Source organism: Xyrauchen texanus, chromosome 20, assembly GCF_025860055.1.
Source record: "Xyrauchen texanus isolate HMW12.3.18 chromosome 20, RBS_HiC_50CHRs, whole genome shotgun sequence".
Classification (NCBI taxonomy): Eukaryota; Metazoa; Chordata; class Actinopteri; order Cypriniformes; family Catostomidae; genus Xyrauchen; species Xyrauchen texanus.
The window spans coordinates 10,295,378-10,321,212 of record NC_068295.1 but is presented as its reverse complement, the minus strand read 5'-3'; the positions used below and the strand labels follow the sequence as shown (position 1 = coordinate 10,321,212).

The 25,835-nt window shown below is 37.2% G+C and overlaps 1 long non-coding RNA gene across 1 annotated transcript; it reads right to left on the bottom strand.

Annotated features, from left to right (window-relative positions):
* Positions 1-721: 721 nt before the first annotated feature.
* On the bottom strand, positions 722-24,396 carry LOC127660911 (uncharacterized). Its single transcript, XR_007972701.1, has 3 exons — positions 24,158-24,396; positions 6,350-6,471; positions 722-938 (listed from the first exon to the last, which is right to left on the bottom strand). It is a non-coding gene; the product is annotated as an uncharacterized LOC127660911 (long non-coding RNA).
* Between the last annotated feature and the right edge of the window lie 1,439 nt (positions 24,397-25,835).

Here is a 25,835-nt window from a genome sequence, read left to right as displayed (position 1 = left end):
TTTTTTAGTCCAAAAAAATGTAATATAGCAATTTATAACTATCTGGTATAGGCTGGTGTTTAATTATAACTTTGTTTGCTTTAACTTCTTTTCTTAATTGTGGTTAATAAGGCAATTTTAAAGAGTAAACTTTAGCAAGGAGATACTGACATTATTTTCTAAAAACTAGAGCTATCAGAAATAACGCATGTGATTAGTTAAAAAAGTTGAATGCGTTAATTTTTCTTAATCGCGATTAACGTGTTTACCATTAATACAGCAAAAACACTGGGGTGAAGGGTGGAACCTTTGTAATGTGTCTGCCCGGAGTCATTACAAAGAACCCTTCTACCAAGGAGTGCCTACAATCTTAGCAAAAACAGCATAATGCGGCAGTCCCATAGACATTATATGGGTGTTACTGTCGTAACACGCTAGTTGACTGTTGCGCTCTCTCATTAAAAGAATCTCTGACAGCGCTTCCCTGTTAGTGATAAATTATCGTGAAAGGAGCTCTTATCGCTATTTGATGTACAAAACAGTAGTTCTTTCAATTAGTCAAACTCCCAATTAGACTTTGGGAAACATTTAATCTCAGTGTACACGTGTCTCCAATAGGACCCCAAAGTTCCAATTGATGTTATTATGCTGGATTGCAGTTAAATCGACATAAGCTATATATATATATATATATATATATATACATAGACACACAAAGACTGTTTACATCTGACTGGGCGCGGCAGGCAGAGTTGTGCAGGCTGGGGTTACACTGCACGTCGCAAGTGTCGTAGGGCTGTCCGCAAAGGGGACCGGTGAAGAACGGCGGGCAGGTGCAGGAGAACTCCCCTGGGATGTCAGACTCCACACCATGTGCCCCGTTCCAGAAAGGAGAGGCAGCACATTCCTTTATATCCTCTCCACAATCCAGGCCTGTCCAGTCACAAGGGTACGTACACCTGTGGGATAAAAGGGGTGTTTTTTCAAATTTTAACTCTTATAATTTTGTCTTGTTTACCAGTGAAAATCCATGACAAGCAAAATTACAAGCAATATTCAGAGAAAATATGCTAAGCGAATCAGGAGGGGGAAATATCAAGAAAAATAAACTTAATTCAAAGGGAATTCAAGTTTATTTTACTCACCCTATCTGCAAATATTTTTTCTAGTTTAAACATAAACCTACTTAAATTGGTTAGATATCTCTGAAAACAATACTTAATAACTCTGTAATTTTGCCTCTCAAGTAAATCTTTCTTGCTTTAAGGATGTTTATATATTTGTACAGGAAAGCAAGACAAGAAAATGTTTTCGCAATGTAAGACCAGTGTCAGACATGTTATATTAACTTTTTAATAAGCTGCGATATTTGTCCCTAGAATTGATTTTCATTGGTATTTTTATATGTAATAATTATATAATAAATTATATAGTAACTGTGAATCTGGACAATTAAACCATATTAAAACCCATAACTAGATATTGATTATTCAGACACAATATTGAATATTATGAAATATGTCAAATAGATATTAAGAAAACAGATAATAGATAAAACAACTGAGGAATTCACAAATATTGATGCCCCCAAATTTTACTTATCTGGGGCATTACAATAAGAGTAAATGGTGGCCAGAACTCTGAAGCTGCAAAAAGAATATACAGTTGAAATCAGAAGTTTACATATACCTTAGCCAAATATATTTAAACTCCTTGTTCCCTGTAACTACTTTATTTTAAGAATTTAAAATGTCAGAATAATAGTATAAAAAAATATTTATTTCAGCTTTTATTTCTTTCATCACATTCCCAGTGGGTCAGAAGTTTACATACAGTTTGTTAGTATTTGGTAGTATTGCCTTTAAATTGTTTAACTTGGGTCAAAGGTTTGGGTAACCATCCACAAGCGTCTTAAGTTGCTGGAATTTTGGCCCATTCCTCCAGACAGAACTGGTGTCACTGAGTCTTTTGGGCCCCTAGAGGTCTGTAGGCCTCCTTGCTCGCAAATGCTTTTTCAGTTCTGCCCACAAATATTCTATTGGGTTCAGGTCATGGCTTTGTGATGGCCACTACAATACCTTGACTTTGTTGTCCTTAAGCCATTTTTCCACAATTTTATGCTTGGGGTTATTGTCCATTTGGAAGAACCATTTGCAACCGAGATTTCACTTAATGTCTGATGTCTTGAGATGCTTCTTCAATATATCAACATAATTCTCCTTCCTCATGATGCCATCTGTTTTGTGAAGTGCACCAGTCCCTCATGCAGCAAAACACCCTCACAATATGATGCTGCCACCCCCATGCTTCGCGGTTGGGATGGTGTTCTTTGGCTTGCAAGCATCACCCTTTTTCCTCCAAACATAATGATGGACATTATGGCAAAAATGTTAAATTTTTGTTTTATCAGACCAGAGGAAATTTCCCCAAAAAGTAAGATTTTTGTCACCATGTGCACTTGCAAATTGTGGTCTAGCTTTTTATGGCAGTTTTGCAGATTTGGCTTCTTTCTTGCTGAGCAGCCTTTGAGTTTATGTCAATATAGGACTCGTTTTACTGTGGATATAGACGCTTGTCTACCTGTTTCCTATAGCATCTTCACAAGGTTCTTGCTGTTGTTCTGGGACCAAACTACGTTCATCTATATGAGACATAATGCATCTCCTTCCTGAGCAGTATGATATGGTTCCATGGTATTTATACTTGCATACTATTGTTTGTACAGATGAACATGGTACCTTCAGGCTTTCAGAATTTGCTCCCAATGATGAGCCAGACTTGTGGAGGTCCACAATTTTTATTCTGAGGCCTTGGATGATTTCTTTTGATTTTCAAATGATGCCAAGCAAAGAGGCACTGAGTTTGAAGGTAGGCCTTAAAATGGATCCACAGTTACACCTCCAATTCAGTACACATCCTATCAGAAGCTAATTGGCAAATTTTCTTTAGACTTTTAGCTAATTAGCTAAAAGGCTTGACATAATTTTCTGGAATTTTCCAAGCTGCTTAAAGGCACAGTTAACTTAGTGTTTGTAAACTTCTGACCCACTGGAATTGTGATATAGTCAATTAAAAGTGAAACAATCTGTCTGTAAGAAATGACTCATGTAATGCACTAAGAAGATGTCCTAAATGACTTGCAAAAACTATAGTTTGCTAATATTAAATCTGTGGAGTGGTTAAAAAATTAGTTTTTATGACTTCAAACTAAGTGTATGTAAACTTCTGACTTCAACTGTAAAGGCAGCATAAAATTAATCCATATGGCTGCAGTAGTAAAATCCATATTTTCGGAAGCATTATGATTGGAATGATTGAAAAACAGGTCAATATTTGTATTTATTAAAAATTATCCTTCCTGCCCAGTAGGTGGTAATATGCACAAATAATGTGAATAAGCAAAAACAAAGTAATTTAAAAGATAAGTGGAGATTTAAAGTAAAAAATTACTTAAATATTGATCTGTTACTCAATCACACCTATCATATCTCTTCTGAAATTATGGATTTAACTACTGGAGTCAAATGGGTTACTTTTATGCTGCCTTTATATGCATTTTGGGCCTTCAAAGTTCTTGCCACCATTCACTTGCATTGTATGGACCTACAGAGCTGAGATGTTCTTCTAAAAATCTTCGTTTGTGTTCTGCAGAAGAAAGAAAGTCATGCATATCTGAGATGGAATGAGGGTGAGTAAATGATAAGAGAATATTTCCTTTTTGGGTGAATTATTCCTTTAACTCAGACATGAGTAGACTTTTGAAAATCAAGCACTTCTTTGGAATTCCATTGTGTGATATTACTGAGGGGGAAACAATATTGGACTATTAAAATATTCATGCATGTACAGATAGACTGACATTCTTGGCACACAGTGACCTTGTTGCATAAAAGCTAATTCCCCCCAGGGCAGACTTCGATTTAGCTTAGCCCTGTGGTGCTTTTCACTAATGAATGTATTCCATCTCTTAAAATCCCCATTGTTCATTTTAGACCAGAATTACTGAACTAAACTCTTATCAACAAAGAAACCTTCCACTTCATTTCTGATGATCCAAAATATAAAAGGAGAAAAGATTCCAGAATAAAGAAATATACAAAATAGCTGTTTTAAAGAGGACAGGCGTGCAGACATCCAACAGGCGATTCTTTTTCAAACAAATAATCAATGATTCATAATTAAATAGTAGAAATGCAAAAGACACCATGTGAAAAACATAGAGCAAACTCTGATTCAACCTTTAAGACCCATGAAATCATAATTATAGATTTTATGTCTATTAGCTTTAGGGGCCATCTATATGATATTTTACTCCCAAAGCTAGACTAAATTAATGTTTGCTTTGAGAATTCACTTTATTTATTTATGGAAAACAGGCCAAAAATACTGATGACTTAACTTGCACTTGGCATATCCAAATTGTTGTCCAATAAGATGCTTTCTAGAATTAGACTGTCCCTCCCCCTAAAATAATCTATCTTTGATTATCAATAGTCAAGTAACAAATCATGGCTCAAAGCTTATATCAGGGTTTGCATTAATGCACAGGCTTAGCCAGGGGGGCCCCATTCACAGCATCCACCACCCTTTTCTCCTCCACTGACGTTCACTGAAGGAGCGCATGTAAATTCAGCAGGAAACACTGATATAACCACAGAAACGGTGTGCAATAGCCAAATCCATCAGTCTAAAACATGTCATGATTTTTTTTTTTAAAGGGAGAAACCCTTCAATATGGCCTGCACAAACTTCCCATTTCAACAGGAAATATGTCAACACAGGAAAGAAAACCACACTCATCAACCTATTTTATTAGGTCTTTAAATCTATGCAGACTACTTTTGAAATACAGTTACCCTTTTATTTCACTATTCGTAGACAAAACTGAGTGTCAGGAGATTTCTAAACAGCTGAGGGGATTTATAGGTTAATTGCACTTTTGGTCCAAGAAGCATTAAATCCCAGACAGCTGGAAGTAGGACATTAGGAGGTTAGTGCAGTGAGCTGGGATTATATTTATCAGAGTGAATCCCAGAGAGTGTCAGAGGTATCTGCATTCCACTTGGTGGCAGTGAGCTTACAGTCATACTGCCAATTCCTGTCTTAAATCTCTTTCTCTATTCTCTCTCTCTCACTCTCTTTCACTCTCCTTTCAGTCTATTTCCCTCAGCTTTTTTCTTTAAGTGACTCACCGATCACAAGAAACCTCCTCCTGCTGTGAGCCATTGATTGATTCATTTGTTTTACCTACCATCTGCAATTCATTATCTTTAACATTTGCAAGAGTGACTTCTGTCTCCATGTGACCAGACTAAAGGTGGCTAAACCCTGGTGCGAATTCACTAAACATTTGCAATGTCTACGACTTATTCACTAAGCACCTAAAATCCAGTATAAGCAGGCAAAAATGTGCTAAAAATGTGCTGTCATTGTCATTCTTTTCATCGCAAACAAGCCTCCTTTCTACGTCAATTAGGCTTATTATAGATAGTGCCTTATTCACAAAAGTCAGCATGATTTGCCTGATGCAATTAACCTTGCAATACAATTAGAAACAATTCCCATTCATTCTCTCCATAGGGGAATATATCGATAACTTATACAGTAAATATTTAAAGACAGACCTACCATGAGCTCCGAGGTTGTTACCCGATGGTATAAGCTTCTATTGAAACCATCGGTCCAAGTTATTTCATCTTCATTTAAAAAAATGATCCTGACCAATAAGTGAATAGCAGTGAAAAAAGTGTGACAAATAATGATTTATGGGACTGTAGTTCATTCCCTCATTAAAGACATTAAGTACACAGTCTTGTGCCTTTATCTTTTTGTACGATTTTGATTCACCTCGAAGCTGGTTTGCTTGGTTCATGGCTTAAAAAGGGTTTTGTTAAGGATATTATGAAATACTATTGGAACCATGATGGCTGAAAAAATGGGCATGGGCTGTTACGCTCCAATATAGCCCATGGTAAGCAGGCTGTAAATTGAATTTATTTTGATCATAGTGGCAGTAAGTCATCAAATAAATATCAAATGATGGAGAAAAGTTTTAAAACCATGCACATATTCAGATTGCACATCCCTGCAATTCTTGATCTGGGTTGATTATTGGTTAAAGTAAATCACTAATGTGGTTTAGACGTGACATTCTTTATTTACTAGTTTTCCTCAACTAATTTTCAAACAATACCATGGCAGGATTCATTTGCCCAGGGTGATTTGGTTAGTTCAGGAGAAAACAGTTTGACTTCCATTGTGTAAATTAGGCTGTCTTCTTTAGAATGTACCACTGCTCTAATCTTGTCCATCCCTCCATCCATCCATTTATCCAGTTTTTCTTCCATCAGACTGTGTTTTTTCAACCCACCTGTAACTGTTGAGCATGTCTGTACTAGTGGCATTGTTTTTACAGGGGTTTGATGAACATTTGTCGGACTCCCTTTGACAGAACTCCCCCTCCCAGCCTGGCAGACAGAGGCAGTTGTAACTCTGAAATGCAAATGAAGAGAGCGAAACGATAATAGTGTAACTCTTTCATCTAACCCTTGCCTTGACCTAGATAATGTCTATGCAGCATATTCTTCCACTGATCTCTTGGCACACCTCAAGTTGGCATTTTGTTTGTGTGTGTGTTTGTGGCATCCAATCAAAACAATCAACAGAAACAGAAAAAATAAGCTATAGAAGGAGTAACAAAAACAAACAAAACACATTTATCACACATATGCACTTGAAACATGATCTCATTAGTATATGCAAATATTCGGATGTGAAGTGTGGTTGTAGTACAGTACATGGACAGTACGTTGGATAGACACAGGACATAAAATGTGGCACCAAAATTGAGTGAAATGGTGTTGAAATCAGACAACGTTTTTAAGGTGAATATTAGATGGAGATGGTTTTAATGAGATAAACCTCCCTAACTAAACCTAATAGTGATCTAAAAGCAAATGAGAGGTAGACACAAAACAGACATTCTTACACTTAACTAAAGTCTAAGCCTAAAAGAAAATGAGGAAAAGCACATTTTCTGAAGCAACCACGTCATCTCACGTGTCAACTTGTGTGCTTGACTGCTCTTGAAACGCAATCTTCCCTGTTTTAATCCAACACATTATGAAGTGAGCTACCGCAGAAGTTAAATATATTGGAATAAGTGTGTAAATGTAGCTGAGTTTGTAATGCAAGCATTAAACTATTGTTTCTCAAATTATGTGTTAGAGTAAGATTTTCAATATCATAACATAGCAGTTTGTGAGTAATAGTGTGAAAAATAAGTGTTTATAAAGTCATAATCAGCTGTTGTAGTCATGATATGTGTGTGAGTGAATAAAATGATCAGTTGTTGTAGAACCTCTAGTGTTAATTTCATCAGGAATCTGCAACGAACCGTAGAATCTGACATGTAAAAGTCAGTTTGCAAAAATTTAGTTATAGTAATGTTCATTCAATGAGACTAGGTTGATTATTGTGCCAGATTAGCACTGTTCTGAATTATATATATATATATATATATATATATATATATATATATATATATATAAATATTGAACACAAATGAGATCACCTGGCACTAGGTGCATTTATATCTGTGTGTTTTTGTCTCTGTTTGCACACTTTCTTATGGGGATCAATATCTGTATCTGCAAAGCCTTCCATTCTGCCTCTCTTTCTCTGCATATCTGCATACGTACAGTACAGTAAAATGGTGCATGTTATGCTCTGTATATTATAATTTGTACTGAGGGCAATCTGTTGACAGCTTAAACTCTTAACCCACCAACTATCAACCCAAATGTGTTTAGCATGTTTTTCAAAATTGTAATCTTTATGGAAATACAACCATTGCTATGCAAATGCACTCCCACAACCACCCACCAGTGCACATCAGATATTCAGGCATGTCTTTAAAGGCATGCAAACTATTAACTTTGACATGCATTACTAAAGAAATCAAAACGAAGAACACATTTCAAAGAGAAATATTCAGAATTACACACCATAAACATATGAAACAAACAGCGCTTGATGTACACTAAATACATTTTTACACCTATAATGCATTACTACAGCATACAAGGTTAAAAAGATCAACTTCAAGCTCAAATAGACACTACAATGTCAATGCATTTCTTTAACCAAATCTTAGAGAGTGACCTTTCATCACTCAGTAAAACAAGTGTTTTTTTTTATACTAATAATTCTATTTGTTTATTTAGCGTAAAAAATAAATGTGTGCCATAAGCTAATGTTTGAAGCAGTAAAAAAATAAAAATAACCTTTGTTTTGTTTGATGTAACTTTAAACAATAGAGGTTGTTTGAAAAGATGTTCTATAATGTTCATATATTGTTGTTCATGAATGAAAACAAAAAAGGGGGCTGATAATTTGCAGTTGAGGCATGTTTAATGTTGATAATGGCTTTTTTAAATGTTAAATGGGTATAATTACCCATTTTATACCCTGAAATCCCCAATCCTTTCCATTTCATAGCCTCATTTAAATTAGCCTTGATATTTCTTGGTATATGATCACAATGAAAGTTTGTGATATCGCCCATGTCTACCAGTAAATTGCTGTCCTTTCCATCTCGGTGGGTTTATGAACATCCCTCCCCTCCAATTAGCCCTGAAAGTTTTCATAATGAAAATTAATAACTGTGGGTGGTTTGTTGTCTGTTATTTTACATGTCAAAGGTTTATGCTGTCTGGCCCAATTCAATGGAAATGAGAGCAGGTTTGCACAGTCAAGGGATGGTTCGAGTTCTTGATCGCGGCTGCCCTGAGGGTCGATCCTGGAGTGCATGCTAATCTGTGCTTCATCCAGATGCAGACACAGTGTTAAACTCTACCTAATGTAATTTGAACACCGCAGGCCTAATTCATAAGACTAAATAAGGTATGTAAAAAAGGTGGTGTGATAGATCAGACCCCTGCAGAAGAGCCCTGTTTTTCACCTCTAGCTAAGGATAATATAATATTTTTTAAGCTGTTAAATCATCCTCAGGGATCAAAGCTCTCCCAAGAAACTCAGGGTTGTGTGGGCTATTTTTTTTCTTCAATAAATAACTACAGAAACACTGCCAGGAAGTAAACTGCAATCTGCGTGTTTCTGTCTACATGCAGAGTATGAAAATAAAACTTTAAAAAAAAACTTATTTAATTGTGAGTGGATGAGTTGGTAGGAAATGTCTCTCATCTATACATGATGAATTACTGCATGACACTGTAGTAAATTGCTGCTCTGAAGGACACAATAAAGAGAATAAACAGAAAACCTGCTCATGTTTTATGAATAGCACTTGCACACACATTTTTTTTGTAATAACATCCTGTTGGAACTAAGTTTTGCTTGAGTAATTACAAGATTGTGTCTTCTAAGGCAGTGGGTCCCAAACTTTGTACAGTGGTGTACCCCTTCAAACATTCAATATCCTTTTGCGTACCCCCTCTCTAACGCATAGATAAAATTCAAACAAGGTAATTTTTAAATATATCTGTTTAACACAGTTATCTTTGTAAAACAACTCCCTTATATTAAACATGTTATATTAATCATATACTGAATAAATGGCTTACCTATTGAGATGGGAATTCTAGATATGATATTACTACATAACTTGAAAACTCCCCCCTCATCGCATCGGGGTATGCAAGAATATCGTATGGTTCTGTGCCTGGAATTGCGCATCATTGCAGGTACGGCATTGCAGGCCGAATTCGAAGTAAGTATCTGTGCAATTGCGCTGTCAGCTAAATTAACTTTTTATGTCACATTTGACACTGTTAGTAAGGTTGAGCTCATTTGCTGAAAAAAACATCATGCAACAATGTAAAAACAGGTCTCTACCTTGCAAGCAAATGTGATTGAAAATTGACTGTGAATATGGAAAATTATTGGGGGCTGCCATCAAAGGGACACAAGTTTTTTTTTTTTTTTTGTCAGCCCAGTGCTATGTGACGTAAGTGATAGCAAGTAAAATACTTCACTGTTTTTCCAGACTCACACATGCCAGTCTTCCACGATTTCAAAGGGGCATGAACTGCACAGCGTGCAGAGAGAGAGACTGAGAGAAACTTGACATTGGCCTTTTCTCAGGTTCAGAGGTACGATTCGGCATCCCAGGAAGACCCATTGTACAATGTCGAGTGAGTGACAGAAGGGGAACAAATGTCAAAAAAAAATACTTCATCCAACAAAAAAGTCATCCAATGCATAAAAATATAGAAAATATATAAATAATTAAACATAAAAAATGACTATTTTACCCAATATTTGTATGTGCTACAGTATAGTTACAGTTATGCTTGTTAAAGCAACATGATCACACAGGAAATCGATATGTTGTTTCCAAAAGTTGTACCCTGAAATCAACACCATTCAGGCAAATATTTTTAAAAGTACCATAGCCCATAAGACAATTTTGCATCAATTCAAGTGCAAACACATTTCCTTGTAAGGCTATTACGTTATGCAAGCAGCCTCAGAGACACAGGTTCACATAAACAATGCAATTCGGATGTTCAATTTTTAAAATTACATTTATAGTCCACTGAGGGATAGGATTAGAGTTGGGGTTTGGGGTAGAGTTAATAAAATATGCATTCTTGTTGGCTGTATTACATCATTTTCAACTACAAATAGAACTCGCTTTTGGCACCACTCTGTGGTCATTTTACCTTTAAATTGGTGCTCAGACATGCTCATACTAATCCCTTCGAAGGGTTTACTATTCAAAGTGAGAGCTTGTAAGGGTTGAAGTAATTCGAAACACACTTCAACATCACCTATCCATGCAAAAGAAGCTGCTGTTAATGATGCACAAAGGCTTACACTAACTAACATCACTTGTACCTAATTAGAAATCTTTATACATGATTTTTACCTCACTATTAACTACTTTCAGTAAGCAAATCAACAATAAATGCTGTTGGAATTAATAAAAAATGGAAGCTTTATGTTTCAATTATTTATAAAGAAAAATAAATACATAAAATGTCCCTGTATTTACTTCTATTTCAACTCCTTTACTAAGATCAAATAAATTTGCAGTAACATAACACAAGCAGTAACCAAACAGAAAGCCATATGTTCATTATAATTAAAGGCTTTTTTATAAGCCTTTAAAGGTTGCATTTATAAACCACGAAAAGTAAGGGATGTCTCGTTTTTGTTTTAAGAGGTTAAAGTTAGGATATACTTGGCAAACCTGCAGATGTATGATATACTGTATGGTCCAGTTTCACTAAACTTGGCAGCGAAGTGTCAATCACTTGAACCAAAGTCATTGGCGGTCATTTTTGGAACACTTTGGGGCAGTTATTTTTCTTTGTAAACATGCATGCAAGTTAAGATCCTATCCTGTATGCCGATTGTTTACAAAGAAAAATCTCCCAAACGGTTCGTCAAGATTACAATCAATTGCATGCACATTCTCGAGTTGATTGACAGGCGATCTAAAAGTTCATTGGTTCTTTTACCTGTAAGTTGGGACTTTGTTTCTACATCCGTTGTAGAATTTCTTCTATTTATTGTAATAGAAATGGCCTGTTTCTGGTTGAAACCCACAGAAACATTGTTTTTAAGGGCCCTTTGAAGCAGCTATTTATGTTTGAGATGACCCCTCAACATGGTGGCCATGATTGTTCTCCCTTTGAAGTGCCCTTCAGAAGCGGATTTATCCCGTTTGGAATGCAGGGATAGTGTGATCAGTCTGGTTAGAGTATTGCATCATAAACTTAGCAACATGCTAACACAAAACTCAAGGGGATTTTAGTCTCTAGTCGCCAATGAGGTCGCTAATGAGGTTCTATTTCAGCTAGGATGCAAGTTATGCCTGTCCACACTTATACGCTTATGATTTATAGCATATTGATGTTGCTATGTTTAAGCCCCTCATCCACACTGGAGAAGTGTTTTGGGCCAGTTTCTATGTAAAATCCTGAGCCGATTTCTCTTCCCAGTCCACCCCTGCTTCCACCGAAAACACTCTCTAATACCGCATACTTTGGAAACCAATGATATTTGGAAACATAAAACACAGTTTTAAACCAAAAACGTAGTGTGGACACGGTCGTAGGCATGTCAATATAGCTAACAGACTGTAAGGCAGCTCACAAGGTTTTGGATCAGAGCCATTATGTCTTTGGAGAACACAGAGGACATCAAGCCATTACACACACTTCACAACACCATTATGCTCAAGGGCAATGTTGCTTTCACCGCTGTCTAGTTTGCAGTTTTCAACAAAGACAAGTTCAAGAAAAATTTGCTGTGTGGATATAAAAGAGTGTTGTGTTGAGGTTAATACTGTTGGGATGTGAAGTGAGGTCTGATCTAATGTCTCAAGGTCCTGATCCTGCAGCTTGACTAATAGAGCTTGATGCTAGCCATACCAAGATCCTGGGTTCGATTCCCAAGAAACACCCATAATGATCAAATTTAAATTAATTTGTACTAAAGTTTCTGCTGAATTAATCAATTTAAAATACAATTATTGTTTTAAAAATACAGTTTAATTTCACAAGTTCAATAACAATTAACAAAAAGATTCCAAAATTAAGGAATAATCTCTATCCAAAAAGCTAAATCCTCACTAGTGATGGATATAATAAAGAATCTAACAATGTTCAAGGAATTCTGATTCTATTTAATGTTGGTGTTATAAGAAAGGTACAATTATTTTAGTACCTTTGAGGAAGAAAGAATAGACAATTTTTGGAAAACAGTTACTGTATTCACAACCCTAAGAACACTGTCCTCAAATTATAAGAACATATCAGGTTTTTAAAACAGCAACTGCACTGGCTTTGTTATTAATCTAAAACCTAAAGCTTATCTAGGTTTATTAATTAATTAGGATTAAGTCCTATTGGTGTGGTTTCTATGAATAAAGCCATTGAAAATCACACCTTAAAAATTGTATTGTCTTTAGGCCCATAAGCCAAAGGCAAATGTGGGAAGGAAAAAAAAGAGGTTAGTTTATGGAGAAAAATAACCTTGGGAGAAACAAGGCTCAGCTGGGGGAGCCAGTTCCCCTCTGGATATACAGCATGGAAATAATGCCAATATTAGTTATCTATGTGTAGTTCAAGTCTTCCTTTATGTGAGTAAACTGAGTAGATGTTGGTGGGAAATGTTTAGAACAAAAGCATTTTGTATGAATTGTAAGATTAATGATATAGGGTCTTTGAAGTCCATCCTAAATTGACTGCGGAAGTGCACGAAGATTAAGTGTTTTTAATTTGGCTGATGAAGGCTATAGTTGGTGTAAATTCAAGTATTTAAATATTTTCAATGCATCACAATCATTCAGATGAAGATGATTTGCATCAAATAAGTGTGTTCTAGATCTGATTGCATATGTTGCTTCTGAAACCCATGTATCAGGCAGGTGGAGACTCCTTTTGGCAAACCAGCATGACAGAATCCAAATTTTCACACAGAGAAAGGTCAATCTAATTTACAGACTGTATGGAAGTAATGCATTCCCATGTGACTTCTGCAGCTGCCCCCTCTCACCATCCCACATCCTCTGCTATATAATCAGCACATGGAAACAGAGCATTTAAGAGCTTAATTACATGGTTGCTAACCTGTTTCCCAATCAGTGAAGTCCTATCTGTGACAGCAGAACAATCTTTAAAACTTATCATGCAGTCATCCTAATATAGAGAATATAGAGGCAAAAACATTGATGCTATTAAAAAAATTAAAATAAATGTATTGCATGTTGTAAACATGTCAGATGACAATTGCTCCATTTTCTATTAAAATGTTTCAGTTAAATTTTTAAGCAGATATTTACTGTATCTCATTTTCTGAGAGAGTGTTAGCTTTGAATGGACATGCACTTTTGAAAAGTAAATAAATGCAAAACTCATGCAAAAAAAATATTACTTTGTGATTTTGACTTTGGCATGATTTTTGGTGCCAGGCGGGCTGGAGTATTTTTGTAACTGCTGATCCCCAGGGATTTTCACGCACTACAGATTCTAGAATTTATACGCAATGGTGCCAAAAAACTAAAAACATCCAGTGAGTGACAGTTCTGTGGACAAAAAACTTTGTTGATGAGAGAACTCAACAGAGAACGGCCAGACGGGTTTAAGCTGACAGAAGGGCTACGGTAATTCAGATAACCACTCTGTAAAATTCTTGTGAGCAGAATAGCATCTCAGAATGCACTACATGTCAAACCTTGACGTGGTTGGGCTACAACAGAAGACCATGTCGGGTTCCACTTCTGTCAGCCAAGAATTGAAAACTGACGTGCTGCTGTGGACAGGCTCACCAAAACTGGACAGTTAAAGACTGGAAAAACAACCTGGTCTGTTGATTCTCGATTTCTGCTGAAGTACATATATAGATGGCAGATCCATCTCTTTTTGAGTTATATGAAAGACAAAACAAAACAAATGGGTTTCTAACAACATGAAGGTGAGTAAGCATTGACCAATTTTTTTAATATTTGGGAAAACTCGCTGTTTTTTGTTAATTTTACAGAACACAACTATTTTTTCATTGTGCTTTTCTGAACAATCTCACCAAAGTTACTCCATATGTATCTCTGTTATGATCTCATTCCCTCATGCAAAATAGGTTCTCAAATCATTAATTAACCCAGCATGCAAGAGAGCTAATATTCCTTCCTGCACCTCGGCCCACAGGACAGCAGCTGACAAACCACCCACCTCTAGGTTTCAAGGAATGCCAAGAACAGCCCAAATTCATTCTCTGCTTCCATTCAGAAAGTAGGATCCAGGGTTGCATTATTCAACATGAATAAATGATAAACTATTTTTGCCCTCCTGTTCTGTTCCAAGAGCTCCGGAATAAAAATAGAGAAAAAGAAAATTATGTGTGATAAATAAGAACAGAGAGGGCTCAGAAGGGGCCAATGACAGCAGAGAGGCCAGTATTACTCTCTCTGGCTGCATTAGTGTGGATTTGCTGAAGGGAGGAAAAGCCAATTTGGGATCACAGCCAAACAACTGCATGTCACACAGGCTTCTGCACCACTGATTGCTCTCATTGCCTCTCTCATTGTTCTCGGGGATTGCGAGGTAACAAAAGCTTAATCTACAGAACTAAACTGCAAAAGAACACAAACAATACAGATCCTGGCCTTTTTCTCTGACTGTTAATGCACAGTAAGTGTCTGCAATGGAAAGCAGAGACCGATAATGTTTCATGCTATTATACTGTATGCAGTCATTTTTAAACACAACATAAAGTAGCATTAATTATATATGTATTTTCTTTCATAATGCACTGTATTTTCCAATTCATGGCTCATTTGGGCTCATTTATTAAACAATATTGTGTCAGTTGTGTTATGACTTTCTGGTGTTATATGTTTTATATTTATTTGAATGGTCATTGCAAGAATTGAAAGGGGCTCAAACTAGATATAAGAAAGCCAATCAGAATTCAGTATGCAAGTTTTAGAATGACAAAATTGCTATATATTCAGATTTGAATATCGGTATCAATATAAGTTAAAGGGTTTTCAAACTATAATCTTCAATTTCTGAAAAGGTTTACAAAATCAAAAGTACAAAGCACTCATAATGTTGAAACTATCTGCAAAACAAAGTGTGAATGGAGTCTTACTGAGTCTGTAGTAATGTTTTCCATAATGTCAACATTTTCAAAGGTATGTGAAACTAAAGCGCATTCTTGAATGTCTCCGTTTTAGACTAAGGAAGATGGCGTTCCAGTGTGGATGTAAGGCATACAACGTAGCAAAATCAATGCATTTTCAACCGGTAAATAGGGTTAATTTTAATGAATGGAAGTTTTATAAAAAAAATTTTTGGTTCCATGCCAAAAATATCACATCTCAGGTCGGCCATGGACTGATTTAAACTTCAATAATTGCCTTGCACATAGAACAATAATCATTTAACAACAGATGTTAAGGCACAGTAGAGGTAACTATAGTTATTACCCATATGTATTAGTCTTAGGAGCACTGTTGTTTTTTAATTAGGAACAGAATATGGAAACAAACATTTAGCTGATTATTAATTGTCCCTACCAGATGGTGGTCCATGCTAGACGTCTGCATGGGCCTTAAAATGAAACCATATGACCCCACCCAGCCTGAATGATACAGTCAGATTTTAAGCCCTATTATTATCTAATTTCTTCTCCTAGCAAGGCTGTATTTTATGTAAGCATATAGGCAACATTTGTAACAGTACTGAAACAGTAAACATACAGTTTTAACAAGGCACAGCAGCCTTCACTACACTAGAACAGAAGGGGAAAAAGCATTGACTTTCTGTTTATTTGCTGAAACTTCACTTGGTGCAGAACAACTTGGAATGAAATGAAACAATGCAACCGTCCCCTCTTAGTGCAGAACAATCAGGAATAAAATGAAACAATGCAACAGTTCCCTCTTTACAGCCTGAACTTTAGTTGAACTTGATGAATCTATGTGACAACTGCGCTAAAATAAATCTAGATGCAGCGCAAATAATGAAAGAGCACAAGTGTCTCGACAATGTGTTTTTGACAATTTGAAGTTCTTTTTAACTCGACATGGTGTTTAAAATGTGCCAGTTCTGGATGAGATGCTGAAAAAGCGAGACGCTGTGCAAATGTCAAAGATATTTGTCCAGCATTTCTTAACATAGGAAAACAATGGGAAAACAGAACAAACGCTTGCAAAAAACACATTCCGTGTGAACGGCCCCTACCTCATCGATTTGCGCATGTCTGAGTGAGAGCGTGTGCGCGAAACAAGTTCGGTAAGATAAAGTAAATTTTTTTATTCATTACAAACCCGAACAAGTCCTGAACCGGAAGTCCTACTTGAAAAACTGACCCAAACCCGGCCCGAAACCCGTCGGTTTCTCAGGTCCCATCGAGCCAGGTCGGGTTACAGACCTCTAGTCCAATCAAGTGGAGTTGTTTTCACACATGTTGCGGCACAGTCGTTGAAGTCCTGCTCACATCTCATTATAGCGTAACCAGGGCTACACAAGCAGTTAAAACCATCCACAATAGTAGAAGGGAAACAAAAAGAGTCAAATTTGCTTTTTAGAATAAGAGATGCTATTTTCTATTTTAGATAGTCATAAATGCATAATTGGCCCAGGATTTTACATGGCAAATGGCCCAAAAGTTGTTGGGGGGCATTTTGTGGTCGGTTTTGCATAACACAGCGGCTAATTTTTGCTTATCACGGCACATTCGGCACGTTTCGCGGAAGCACCACTAGCCCACTCGGTTCTCCTGCTAGCCAGTCCGCCCATGATCGGCCCCAAAGTGCGTCTGCCCACCTGGGAAAATGCCCGATTGACAGTCCAGCACTGATCACATACAATGATATGTTTATTTCATTTTATGGGTAAGTAGTAATACACTCTCAATCTAATAATTCAGATTTAGAATTGATGTTAATACATTAATTAAATTGAAATATTTGACATAATTGGATAATATTGGAAATTTTGAATTTTGCAAGACAAAATATGCACTCATAAAGATTTAAAATGCCCAGGACAAGTTAATTTATGACACTGATCTCACCCACTGTTACAATGAGGGAGGTGACAGGAGCAGGATCTAAATACAGCTTAAAGTATTTAATAAAATAAGTACAGAATAACAGGGTAAACACAGGAACAAAGAAAACATCCACGATGGGGAAAAACTCAGGAACAAAGGAAACATCTACAATGAGCTCAGGTTATACACAGGAGGTCAAACACATACAACAACTGACAGGAGTGAGTAAACAACAGGGCTTTAAATACACAAAGACTAATGAGGTGAATGAGACACAGGTGAGAAACAATCAAGGACAGCTGGCAGTGATGAGGGCAGGGAATTATTAGAAATGTATTCCAAGAGGAACAAAACACAGGGCAGAAAACAGTGAATCATGACACCCACATATAAATGCTTGGATCATATTCCTCTTTTAATTTCTGTATTTTCATAAATTGTGACACAACAGACTCAGTTACTTAATGCATGGGATTTCCTACATGGAATAGCAATAAGAAGAGGGACTAAAGTGCACTACTCAATTAATCTGTGCACCAATATCTGTGCAAACCCACTGGATAGTGCAAAACAAATCCATTTATTTGTGCAATACAGTCTGTTATGTCTAAAATGAATGTAAACAGCTGGGATAAAAAAAATATTTTATGTACATTAGGGCTTACAGCGCAAATACAGCTATAATTCTCCTGTGCTGTCTCTGAAGACCAAAGAATCATTCTCTGTTATCTTCATAAACCTTTGTTCCTAAAGCTTATCAGTAAAATTGGCTTTTTCTCTGCTTGTGTAGTTCCGCCGTCGTTTATATTCACTCCAGCAGCTGAAAACACAGTGTGTCCAATTAAATGTAAAATGTGTGTTTGTTTAGCTGTCTCTTTTACAAATTCTACAAGCGTGTCAACGTCCACTGTCTTATGTATTCTATCTCACTCACCCAGAGCTAATGACCCATTGCATGAGCCTTTAATCATTAACAGTGTTGAGGAGAAACGCATCCCCTGCCTTTCTACTGCAAAACAGAAGCCTGTGACAGAGGTAATTGTGGGGTCTTACAGGTGTAAATTTATTACAAGACCAGCGCCGAGTCCCAGGATTCTTCATTATCCCTTAGATTTACCTTGTAATCTATGCTGCCACTCTGTCTTTGTACGTATACCCGTGATTACTCTCATTAAATGCTCAGGGTCCAGAGTGGCACTAGTATTATTCACACCAGCTGCTTGAGAGATGCACCTTGCTCTCCTGAGCACAAACACCCTCTCTCTCTACCCACATAAACATAGCAGATTTCAGTCCTCTTGTGTGGCGGGCTGGCCCCGAGGGAATACATATGTGGGAATGCTGTTGGTGGTGCAGTCTGGGGGAAAGTAAACACATTAACTTTGTCTGACAGAGCTTGTTGGAATTGGAGATGACAATGTGGTTGCAGGTTTGAATCCAAGTAGAGGAGGAATACTTGGATGCTAAGTTAAGAAAATGGTCCTTCATCTATGTCAACAACTTTCCTTTGAATGAGGCAACTAACTGCAGGTTGCTCTGGGAGGAAAGTGCAATTAGTGAGCTACGATTGTCAGTTTAGATAAACGCATCAGCTACAGTAAATGGCAAGTAACCAGACATATAGTAGCCTACAGCATTGGTTCTGAACAGGTGGGTTGCTGACCAGACATAAGGGAATAAACAATGCTAAATGAAAATTATAAAATGCAACTAACCATTTAATTGTGCATTTAGATTTGCAAAATATTCATATCAACTTCTTAAAGGTACAAAAAAACAACAACAACAAAAAAAAACACTTCCCATGTGTTTTGTTGTTGATGTCAAAGGACATGTGTCCAATCAAACTACGGTATTTCGACACAACTAACTGGTAAAACCACAGTGTTTACTCTTTTCTGAAAAGTCAACCTGTGAATTGCTATCACGTTCTATCCCATCCTGTACTACAACTATAAGTATAGTATAACTGTATTGTCATAGTTATAGTTGTACTATACTATATTATACTTAAGCTATAATTATTTTACAACTTTAATGACGAACCTATACCTGTACAATACTATACTTTGTTATACTATACTACAACTTTATTTCAAGTGTAACTATAATGGCTTAGTTATGATTGTACTATACTATAATATAATACAACTATAATAAGTATTAAACAACTTTAATGACTAACCTATACCTTTACTATACTATCCTAAATTATACTATACTGCTACTATAATTATAGTAGAACTATAATGCTTTCTTATAATTGTAATATACTATACTATCCTACAACTATAAGAATTGTACAACTATAAGGACCTACTTATAGATGTATTATTCTTTATTATACTATATTATGTTATACTACAACTATTAGCATTATACAACTATAATGACTTACTTATAGCTATACTATACTATACTATACTATACTATACGTACAACTGTAGAAAAGCCATTTATAAGTAGTTTTCCTTGAAAAGTGTAAACACTGTGGTTCCCTATCAAAAAGCTACACTTTGATGCTGCGCTGATTTAGCGCTTTGGGAACGACTTCCCAAAGGATTGACCAGCTGTGAATATGTGTGCAACATGTCAATGAAATTGACAAAATGTATAGCCTCCGCCGGTGACATCATCAGGAGGGTCATCCTGTCAATGTGTCAATGTCTCGATTGACACATCAACTGCCTTGAGTTGATGGCGGTATTTCTGGCACTGAAATTCTTCCTCCAGTATTTGAGAGGCTTCCATGTCCTGGTGCGTGTGGACAACACAGCAGTAGTCTCTTACATAAACCATAAAGGAGGTCTACGTTCATGCCAGACTGGAACGGCAGACCAACTGAGGGACACTGATAACCCAAGTTATCGAGACCATTCTAAGTGCTAGGGCTCCCTCTACTAGAAGAAGTTACGGCAATAAATGGGGTGTCTTTGAAAGATGGTGCAGTGGACATAATGCAGATCCAGTTAACTGCCAGATTGCTTCAGTTCTGGACTTTCTGCAGGAAAAATGGTCACTCTCAGGGTTTATGTGGCCACTCTATCAGCTTACCACACCTTGATTGACAGGGTGCCGTTGGGGAGACATCCTCTGCTCGCTTGCTTCATTCGTGGAGCCATGTGACTGAGACCATGCGACTGCATTATGCGAGTGAGACCTCCTGCTAGGACCAGGATCCCTTCATGGGACTTAGCAATAGTCCTTGAGGGTCTGGTTGAGACACCCTTTGAACCTCTATAATCAGCGCTTGATAAACTTCTGACTCTCAAGATGGTTTTTCTTATATTTATATATATTTATATTTATGCATTTGGCAGACGCTTTTGTCCAAAGCGACATACAGTACACTTATTACAGGGACAATCCCCCCGGAGCAACCTGGAGTTAAGTGCCTTGCTCAAGGACACAATGGTGGTGGCAGTGGGGATCGAACCAGAGACCTTCTGATTAACAGTTATGTGCTTTAGCCCACTACACCACCACCACCACTACCACTACTATAACCACACAACTCTTATGGCAATTACTTCCCTAAAAAGAATTGGGGATCTACAGGCTCTGTCTGTCTTGCCAGCCTGCTTAGATTTTGCCCCAGGAATGGCAAAAGCAAATTTGCACCCTCATCCTGACTACCTGCCTAAGATTCCTTTCTCGACTGTACAGCCGGTCACTCTCGAAGCCTTCTGCTCCACGCCGCTTATAACGCCGGAGCAGGAAAGACTTCACAGACTTTGTCCAGTCCGTGCCCTTCAGACTTATGTCCACCTCACTAGCTAGTGGCGTAAGTCAGGGCAACTATTAGTTTGCCATGGGGGCCACAACAGGGGGGCGGCCGACCACCAAGCAGACTATGTCGCATTGGGTAAGGTACGCGCGGTCAAACTAAAGCCGTGGCTAGAGGTGTCCCTCTGCAGCATGTTTGTGATTCAGCAGGCTGTCCTCTCCACACACATTCTTAAGATTTTATAGTTTGGATGTTCATGCCACTCTTATGTCCTTGATTCACCATCACAAGCTCATGTCTGAGACCTCTCATGCTCTTGTGATCACATTGCAGGGGTCCTGTTCCCTGATAAAAGAGTTCCTTCAGACAAAATACCTGACGATGCACCTGTGACGCATCTATTTATAGCCCTGCTACAGGTGCATCCAATGATGTCACCAGCAGAGGCTATAAATTCTCGTCAATTTCATTGACATGTTGCACACATATTCACAGCTGGTGACACCTAAAGTTGTTCCCAAAGTGCTAAGTCAGTGCAGCATCTTGTTCCGCTTTTATCAGGGAACATGGGTTACAGTTAAGTAACCTGAGACATATTCCACTACAATTACATTTTAATAATTTATATTTATAATAGTTACATTCAAAAAGTATTTTGATTACTGAAGAGATTTCTTTACATTTTATTGTCATTTGTTTCATTTAATATTTAGTCCTTTCAGATGGAAAAGATACATATATATGATGTGATCCAAAGTGCATTTGAACAGGGGTGAAACATTTTCTTATGATGTGTTACATTCATATGAGAAGACAAAGAAGAAAGTTGAGTTTTTAAATTCAAAACAAGTGAAAAAATCTATCAGTGCTGAAGAAGTAATCCAAATTATTTAGAATACGTTACTTACCTTGTGTAATCTAACGTAATAAAATTACAAATTATATTTTACATCATGTATTCTGTAATCTGTACATTTCAAAAGTAGCCCTCCCAACCCTGAATATGTCATCTTTAACTGATTACATCTGTTTGATCTGTGACTTTTTTAACGATTTATGCAGTAGATGCAACACAAAAGGGCAAAAAACAGCTTACTGAATTGCTGAGGGAGAACAACATCCTGCCTTGGCTTTGGATGCATTTAACTCTGTCATTTATCATCCATTATTCAAATTGCAGAGCAGCATTTATCCCTAATGTAACCCGGACACACACACACAAGATGAGACAGTTACAATGTAAGTCAAAAACTGCTTTTATTGTTAACAATAAAAGCAGGCAAAAGTACAAACGGGCAAATCCAGTGAAGAGTTGTCGAGGGAAGCGTAAGGTCAAAAGCCGGGGAATCAAAGAGAGTAAAGGGGGCAAATCCGGGAGAGTAGTCGAGGGGAGCGAGGGTCAAAGCCGGGGTAAACAGGATCGAGAGGCAGGTAAACTAACAAAGGGAGTAGACAGGGGTACTAGGTGAACGAGGAGCTGGCAAGCTAAGGGGGTAATCAAGAGGAGTTCAAGAGGGGATCAAAACTAGACAAGACTAGCGGGGGCAAAGACACGGGAAACTAAATACAATAACCAACCCCCGTGAAACGGATGTGCTGTGGTATTTATAGGGGAAGGTGCAGGTGTAAACAATGAAAGGTGATGAGACGAGTGCAGGTGAAACGAATAAAGGGGTGATTGAGACGAGTGCAGGTGGTCATAATGTTCTGGCCATTGGGAGCGGGCATGTGAGCCCGAGGAGGGAGACCTGCTACGAGAATGAGAGCTCGTAGGAGCAAAACGAGCGTGGAAGCTCGAGGGAGCAAAACGAGCGTGGAAGCTCGAGGGGGCGGAGCGAGGGAGCGGGGTTCGTGACACCTAACTGATCCGCTCACACAGCTGGAGCAAGACACTCGTCAAGAGCTCACCAGGGCAACTGTGGCCTGGTCAGACTGTATGGAGTAAATTTTGTCTCATTAAAATGCTTATTAAACTAAGTCACAGCCTGATGATGCCAAGTCTTTCATAGAAAAAAAAAAACTAACAGCATCTTTGCATCAAACAGAGTATCTTTCTAGTGTACCTGTATGCTAGTGAGGCTGAATGGAAATGTACTGTGTTGTGTCTTCCATACAAGGCCATGATGTGTGTTGATGAGTTGACTCATATCACATTGATTGATACCTTACCTGCAATCAGGGATAGGCAATATTCAGAATTTAAGAATTGGTTCGCTTTCAGTTCATGAGGTGGAATTTGAATTGAACTGGCCTCGCCCACAGGATGTTGAATTGGAATTTGAATGACAGGAAGAGGAATTTACTGAGTTGCCATTCAAAGGAATTCACACACAATATTCAAGAAATTAATTAGTCCAATACGAGTTTTTCTACAAAACACAAATACATGACTAATTTAGGCTAATTATGCCTATTTATCCTGTGATATGTAGAACACATTTCAACAGTTTAGAAACATTTCTCTAAACTGTCACAACAATTAACACAATTTACCTAACCAGATTTTAATTTTGCCATACAACACAACACAGTGTTCTCTGCATTATTTTCAGATAACTTTATACAATTAAATATTGACATCAACCTTTGAATCTATAAAAAAAAAAAGAAAGAAAAAAAGAATATATATATATATAGGACTGTATGATTATTTTTTAACATGATTATGTGTAATTTACACAGTTTTTTTGTAAAATTATCCTTAGTATTAATACTTTGGTAGTATTATTTAAAACTATGCTTAAAGCAGTTCAATGAATTTCATTTGAATTTTAAGTTAAATTTAAATTGTAATTCTGTATCCTGTTTGCCCCTCAATTCATAGTCAATTCAAATTCAGAGAATAAATTGGAACTTAAAAGGCATTCCTAATCCAATCAAATTCTTGATTTTTGGGGTTCAAGGGTTAAAAAAAGTGGTTACCGTAGTAACAGAAGATGTACAGACAGGGGCTGGAGCTGCACTCGTCTATGTTGATCTCACAATGAGGCCCAGTGAACCCCCGACGACACTGGCATCGGAATTCTTGAGGGAAGAGGACCAAATCCACCTCCTCCACAAACTCTGTCCAATTCACTCACGGATTATAAACCTCACATGACAGAAACTCAGTTTATCCCTGCAATTCCAAAAACAGCAAGAAACATAAGATTTCATCAACAACAACATAAAATAGTAAACTTTCTCTTATTAACTCTAAACATTCTCAAGATGAATTACTGTAAAGTTCTCAATGTTCACATTAAACTCATAGGTGGCTCTATCACTTCTACTTTATGAATTTTTACTTGCTGATAAAAGAGTTTGGACTTCTATTCCAAGATGGTTTTAACTGGTGTTGATGGGCATTACTTATCGGTTTCTGGAAGAAGCTGGTTGAGCTGATTATTGTTGCATGATCAGTGCAGCTATAATTGCCACCAGTTTGAAAGTGCCCAAAATACACTTTACACAGATAACTGGTAATCAAACATAACTGGTCATTTAAGCTGGTCACCAGCAGTGTCTGTAAAAAGGAATCAAACATGTGCAACCAGCACAGGATTTGTATAAATCCAACACAGTACATGACAACCTGGCACAACTGAGACTAATAGGTCAGAACAAATCCAATGAAAATATATTACATGCTTTGGATTGCATAATTACACACTTGGCATTGGTGGTTGGTTGGTGGTTGCCATTAATTAATTTAACTCTGGCAAATGCATAGACTAGACACTGTACTTTAGCTCCAGTCCAGACACAGAGAGTAAAGGATCGCTGTGTAATGGACAGGTTAATGTTATTGTATAGCTTCCCAGCCTCACCTCACATTCTGTTCACACTATGTGTGTGTGTTTTAGCACACAGGGCTTTTGGTGTTCCCTTTCCCTCAATTTCAAAACAGAATAACCAATGTCATCATTATCTCTGACAACCTAATTTGCTCATATAATGGAAGTGTGAACCGGGATCTCTATTTGAAAATAAGCAGCAATGATTAAGCTGCCTGATCGATTTTAGATGAGCTGAGTTCTGTGTCCGGAATTTACCAGCTGAGCTTCATGCATACATAAAAACACCACAGCGCAAACCCAATAATGGACATAATATACTGTAGCTGTGTAAACCAGGTGTATGAACACACTTGATAGATTTCAGTAGTTTCCTGTTCAGAATAACATGTCCAACAGCGCAGTAATCTAGGGGAAATCTATCATGACATTTGGGCTTGATTCGACCAGCAAATTACCCTAGAACACACTATTATTTTAAACTGAACCAGCATAATATGTGTATGAAAACGGGTATCCTGCAATGAATTATCTTCATTAAAATATTGTACATCAAGCCCCAATTTTGAAGTCAACATCATCATAAAATTGAATGAAATGAAAATAAGTTATATTCTGCCTCCAATCATACGTGACAATATAATTACAGGAAAAAAGATGCCTGCTGAAAAAAGATCACCCAGGTAGTGAAGGTTCCAGTTTTTACAATGAGGATGGGGTTTTCATAACTGTGGTAAAATCCCTGTAACACATTGCCTCAAGTTTATTTTGTATTTGTTTTAATAAAATAATTAATTGCTTATATTAATTTATTGTATTACTTA